This window comes from Saccopteryx bilineata, chromosome 7 (genome assembly GCF_036850765.1).
Source record: "Saccopteryx bilineata isolate mSacBil1 chromosome 7, mSacBil1_pri_phased_curated, whole genome shotgun sequence".
Classification (NCBI taxonomy): Eukaryota; Metazoa; Chordata; class Mammalia; order Chiroptera; family Emballonuridae; genus Saccopteryx; species Saccopteryx bilineata.
In genome coordinates, this window is record NC_089496.1 from 23,000,017 (window position 1) to 23,006,125 (window position 6,109).

General features: G+C 45.9%; 1 long non-coding RNA gene across 1 annotated transcript in view; it reads left to right on the forward strand.

The window, feature by feature from the left end:
- The first annotated feature begins 403 nt into the window (after nucleotides 1–403).
- The window catches only part of LOC136310828 (uncharacterized), a 65,842-nt gene continuing 60,136 nt past the window's right edge, over nucleotides 404–6,109 (forward strand). The window contains exon 1 of the long non-coding RNA XR_010726620.1: nucleotides 404–530. This is a non-coding gene — a long non-coding RNA (uncharacterized lncRNA). The remainder of the gene's footprint in view (nucleotides 531–6,109) is intronic.

The window sequence follows — 6,109 nt, forward strand, 5'->3', positions numbered from 1 at the left end:
CCGCGCGCACCACTTTGTGCGTCACAGGACGGGGGCGGGGCCTGACGCTGGCCACGCCCCTTAGTGTGGACTCTATAACGCAAGTGTCTCCTTACGCCTGGAGAGCGCACCTGAAGAAGCAGGCTGCACCTATGGCACAGGTCGTGCGGGGACGGACTAGAATGTGCGTTTAAGAGGAGATCACCCCCTGGGAATCCTGGGCCACCCGAGCACGTGTGCTCTGTATGTAGGGCGTCAGGAAGAGACGCTGAGAGGACGCGGGCGGAAGGATCTCAAGATGATGATCACGATGGTCCGGCCAGCGGCAGCGCATTCTGTGATTGCACCGCAGGCGCGTGAGGCGATCTCAGCCTATGTCGCGTCAGCGGGGCGGGTGCCGTGAGCTCCGCCCCCAGCCTGGGCGCGGGGGCCCGCTGCACCTGAGCGTGTGCAGGGGCCACGGCCTGGGGACTCGAGTGACAGCCCCAGTTAGACAGGTGAAGGAAGATTGTGAAACACGCCCGCTACGTGCTGGAGTGGGGGACGATGAGGTTAGTCCCGTCTCACCCTATCTGGAGTTGTTTAACGAGTCTGACAGGTGTTAACATGTGACCAGAAAGGTAACAAATCTTGCTAATTGGGTATGCTGGGTTACACAGGAACAGGTTTTCCAAAATAAAATTTTATGTTAACGGCTGTCGTGACCTGTTTGAGCCAACAGTTTCTACTTACTCTGGCCGTTTAGCGGGAATTCAGCCCCGCCGCCTTCATCTCACCCGCTCTTGTGGTTTCCAGTAAGCATGTCTGTCAAGGGAGTGCCAAGTGTAAGTCTCCTGGTTGCTGTCGCGAGCCATGGCTGGAGCTAATGGCTGTAGACAGTCAACGGAGCTAAGTATTGTGCTGGGCGCTGGGGCTACAGCAGCGAATGCGAACATCGCAAGGCCCTCGGGGAGGGGCAGGGACACCCAGCTGCCTGCCGGACACCCTCGCCCGGAGCTCTCCCTACCTGCCCAGTCGGCAAATCCAGAACACCCACTGTCTCCTAGCAGCCCCCCGCAGCAGTGGCAGAGCCCCGTCGTTTCAGAGACCCCCCAGGAACATGCTGTCGGTGTTGATCTGGGGCGGGGGAGGGGAGTAGGTACCGGAAAGGACACTTCTCACTGGAAGAGCCAAAGACGGGGTCCACCGACCATCGCAAAAAAAGACCCTGGAGGCTACCCTGTCCATCCCTTCCCCCCACGCCCCGTCCTGTGGGACTGGCGGTCCGCGTGATTCGTGGACGCCGACACCCCCCACCCCGGGCCTGTAAGTGAGATTGCAGTTAACTACTGTAAGGAGAGGAGCGCACAGGGAAATGTGACCATGAGAACAGTTTAGTGACACTGGTGAGGAGAAGAATAAATGCCTTTGTAACAGCAAAAGAAAAAAGAAAGTCATTGAAATTAAACTTAACCTTTATTCAGTGTTGGAATTCAAAGAATTTAACAACCATTCTCTGCCCTAATGACTGTTTTAAGTATAAAAAAAAGATAAACCTAAAGGTAGTCTATTATTTCATGCATTTAATAAATAAGAATAAAAGAGGTACTCAAAACTAGATTATGTTATAAGAAAGAATTTTAAAATATTAAAAAATATCAGCCTGACCAGGTGGTGGCACAGTGGGTAGAGCACGGGACTTGGATGCAGAGGTCCCAGGTTAGAAACCCCAAGGTTCTGGGCTTGAGTGCCGGCTTATCTGTCTTGAGCACAGGCTCATCAGCTCGAGCCACAGGTACCTGGCTTGAGCATGGGATCATAGACATGACCCCATGGTCGATGGTCGTTGGCTTGAGCCCAAAGGTCACTAGCTTGAAGCCCAAGGTCCCTCATTTTAGCCCAAGATGGCTAGCTTGAGCAAGGAGTCACTCGCTCTGCTGTAGCCCCTGAGACAAGGCACATATGAGAAAGCAATCAATGAACAACTAAGGAACTGCAATGAAGAATTGATACTTCTCATCTCTCTCCCTTCCTGTCTGTCTGTCCCTATCTGTCCCTCTCGCCAACCCTCTGTGTCAAAATATATATATATATATAACAAATAATACCTGACAAAAAAACAATAAAACTGATATTTAGGATATTTCCAGCCTGACTGGGCGGTGGCGCAGTGGATAGAGCATCAGACTGGGATGTGGTGGACCCAGGTTCGAGACCCTGAGGTTGCCAGCTTGAGCATGGGGTCATCTGGTTTGAACAAAGCTCACCAGCTTGGACCCAAGGTCACTGGCTCGAGCAAGGGGTTACTTGGTCTGCTGAAGGCCCACGGTCAAGGAACATATGAGAAAGCAATCAATGAACAACTAAGGCAGGGGTCCCCAAATTTTTACACAGGGGGCCAGTTCACTGTCCCTCAGACCGTTGGAGGGCCAGACTATAAAAAAACTATGAACAAATCCCTATGCACACTGCACATATCTTATTTTAAAGTAAAAAAGCAAAACGGGAACAAATACAATATTTAAAATAAAGAACAGTAAATTTAAATCAACAAACTGACCAGTATTTCAATGGGAACTATGCTCCTCTCACTGACCACCAATGAAAAAGGTGCAGCAGGGGCCGGATAAATGGCCTCAGGGGGCTGCATGCTGCCCACGGGCAGTAGTTTGGGGACGCCTGAACTAAGGTGTCAAACCAAAAAACTGATAATTGATGCTTCTCATCTCTCTCTCTGTTCCTGTCTGACTCTGTCTCTGTAAAAAAAAAAAAAAAAAAGAAGTGACCAGCTTGAGCCCAAGGTCACTGGCTTAAGCAAGGGGTCACTTGGTCTGCTGTAGTCCCCAATCAAGGCACATATGAGAAAGCAATCAATGAACAACTAAGATGCCGCAATAAAAAATTGATGCTTCTCATCTCTCTCGCTTCCTGTCTGTCCCTCTCTCTGTCTCTCTCTGTCTCTGTCACAAAAAAACGCCCCCCAAAACAAAGTTCACTCTTGAATCAATACAAATTGCAGCCATTTCGGCCTGACCTGTGGTGGCGCAGTGGGATAAAGCGTCGATAAAGCGTCGACCTGGAACACTGAGGTCGCCGGTTCGAAACCTTGGGCTTGCCTGGTCAAGGCACATATGGGAGTTGATGCTTCCTGCTCCTCCCCCTTCTCTCTCTCTCTGTCTCTCTCTCTCACTCCTCTCTCTCTAAAAAAATCAATAAAAATAAAATATTAAAAAAAAAAATTGCAGCCATTTCTACAGAGAGTTCTTCCATTCAAACCGGGCTTTGAGCCTCTGCTCACATTTCCATAATTCCTCAATAAGGAATTATGCTTATTGACAGGAATTATGCTTACAGGAAGGATGAATTCTTTAAAATGCCCTAAACCAGTGGTCAGCTAACTCATTAGTCAGCAGAGCCACATATCAACAGTACAACGATTGAAATTTCTTTTGAGGGCCAAATTTTTTAAACTTAAACTATATAGGTAGGTACATTCCTTATCGAGGTAGCGCCCACACGTGGTATTTTGTGGAAGAGCCACGCTCAAGGGACCAAAGAGCCGCATGTGGCTTGGAAGCCACGGTTTGCCGACCATTGCCCTAACCCACACTGTACATATGAATTTACCTTTACAGTTTTATTGAAGGATAGATAATAAAATTTTGAAAGAGAAAAACTAAAAAATCAGATGCTAAAGTCAAAGAACAAAATGTTAAACAGTTCACAAGGACTAGAAGTTCCCTTCATGGACACAGCAGTATCTGCTTGTATTGCCTAAAATGTACTTATCTGTCAGTGACAGATGCATTTCACTGCTCCTCAGTAAAGGGACTTTATTTCCTACTGTAAAAAAATCTCCATGTGGGAGAAATTTAATCCCTACCCACAGAGATTATGTCATCCCAGGATCCACAGCCTACACCTAAACCCAAACCCAAACCCCAGCCTTACCCCTCCCCAGCAAGGCTGTTCACAGGACACAATAACACGAAACATTTCTCTTGAGTTTTTCAGTAAGTGGCAGTTAAGCAAAACTGTCCCATTTGACACCTCAAGTCTAGACCCCTCAAGTCTATACTGCTGTGAAATGAAATGTGTATCTTTTTTTCCATTGATATTTTGAGAAAGAGGAAGTCAGTGAGAGAGAGAAGCATCAACTTGTCATTCCACTTACCTAAGTTGTGCACCCATTGATTGCTTCTCCTATGTGCCCTGACTTACGCTTGACCTGTTCACCTCAGGGGTCAAGCCAGTGCCCTTGGGATCAAGCCCATGACCTAGGCACTCCAGGACGATGCTCTGTTCACTGGACCACCAGCCAGGGCCATCTTCACTCACTTCTGTAGTTTTCTGGTAACTCATTGTACCAAACACACATCCACTAAGGACAAACACTTCTCAGCTCTGGGATGATGCAAGGCTGAGTAAAGGAAGAGAAACATTTTCCTAAATGCAGCTGAATTCATACATATTTCCCTGCTTTTAACAGAGATGACACTGTACATGCAGAGAGAAGTAGTTTCCCATTGTGTATCTTCTGGGTTTCAAACTATGCCAACCAGAGCATTTGATATAATAGGACTATCTATGCTGATGGATAGTTTTTAGTGACACAAAAGGTTTGGCAGTAGCTTTGAGATTACATCTTTATTGTAATAGGTCACAGCTAATTATCACTATTTTTTCTTTGATGCTTGCACTTGGTTTCATATCCAAGAAACAATTGCTTGACCCAAGGTTATGAAGACTCATGCCTGTGTTTTCTTCTAAGAGTTTTATAGTTTTACATCGTATGTATAGGACCAATCACTTTTGAGTTCATTTTTGTATATAGTGTGAGATAGGGGTCCATAGTCATTCTTTTGCATGTGGATATTCAGTTGTCCCAGCATAATATATTGAAATGCTTGTTTTAGAAACCATGTGTCTGTCAAAGAGGCAAAAACTATGGGTCCTGGTTCTGGGTTTGAAATATAGAGCCTGCATCTAATAAAGATATATATACACATACATACCCTGTTAGTTCTGTGTCTCTGGAGAACCCTAACACAGCTGGATTCCATCTCTCTCCACCCAGCTTCAGAAAGACTACCATAAGCTGTACATGACAGACCAAGACTTCAGGACCCATAAACCAGCAGAAAGAGTGCATCTTCCCTGATAGCTGTACAGAAAGAAAGGTCCAAAGGAAATTCTTAATGGCCTGGCTTGAGTCAAATGTCTTTCCCTGAGTCATTCGCTGCAGTTAGATGGGTAGAGGACCTTGGTATTAGTAGCTTCAGGGGTGGGGGAAGAGGATTGTATATGACAAGGTCAGCTCCACCTAAAATATAGGAAATGGTTTCCCCATACAAAAGAATATTTCTGATAGAAAGGGAGAGGCAGGCATGACAGGCAAGGCACCACTCACCAGTCCTATCTGGACACTCAGTTAGAGGATTACTGACCCAAGCCTTGCTTTGTGTGTAACAGAGCTCTCCCATTCCTAATGGAAAAACAGTAGGGATAGTACATTGATTTCAGTTTTTAAACCAGTATCTAAAACGAAACCACTCTGCTTTCTAACTCCAATAAAAGTTACTAATGTCCTAACTGCCTATAAATCTGGGGTCATATAAAAACATTATATTAAAAAAAATTTTAAGTAGAATTATTTGTTTTTAAATTCATTACCAGCCTGACCAGGCGGTGGCACAGTGGAAAGAGCGTCGGATTGGGATGCGGAGGACCCAGGTTCGAGACCCTGAGGTCACCAGCTTGAGCGCGGGCTCATCTGGTTTGAGCAAAGCTCACCAGCTTGGACCCAAGGTTGCTGGCTTGAGCAAGGGGTTACTCGGTCTGCTGTAGCCCCATGGTCAAGGCACATATGAGAAAGCAATCAATGAACAACTAAGGTGTCGCAACAAAAAACTAATGATTGATGCTTCTTATCTCTCTCCTTTCCTGTCTGTCCCTATCTATCCCTCTCTCTGACTCTCTCTCTGTCTCTGTAAAAAAATATATATATATCATTACCATAATTCCAGGGCAATAGAACAATGTACAAAATGGTGTTTGATATTTTATTTTAACATATTAGAATGGTAGTCATAAAATGTCATCATCTCTTAGAAATGCATATAAAGAGACATGACCTGCAATTCTCTTATAT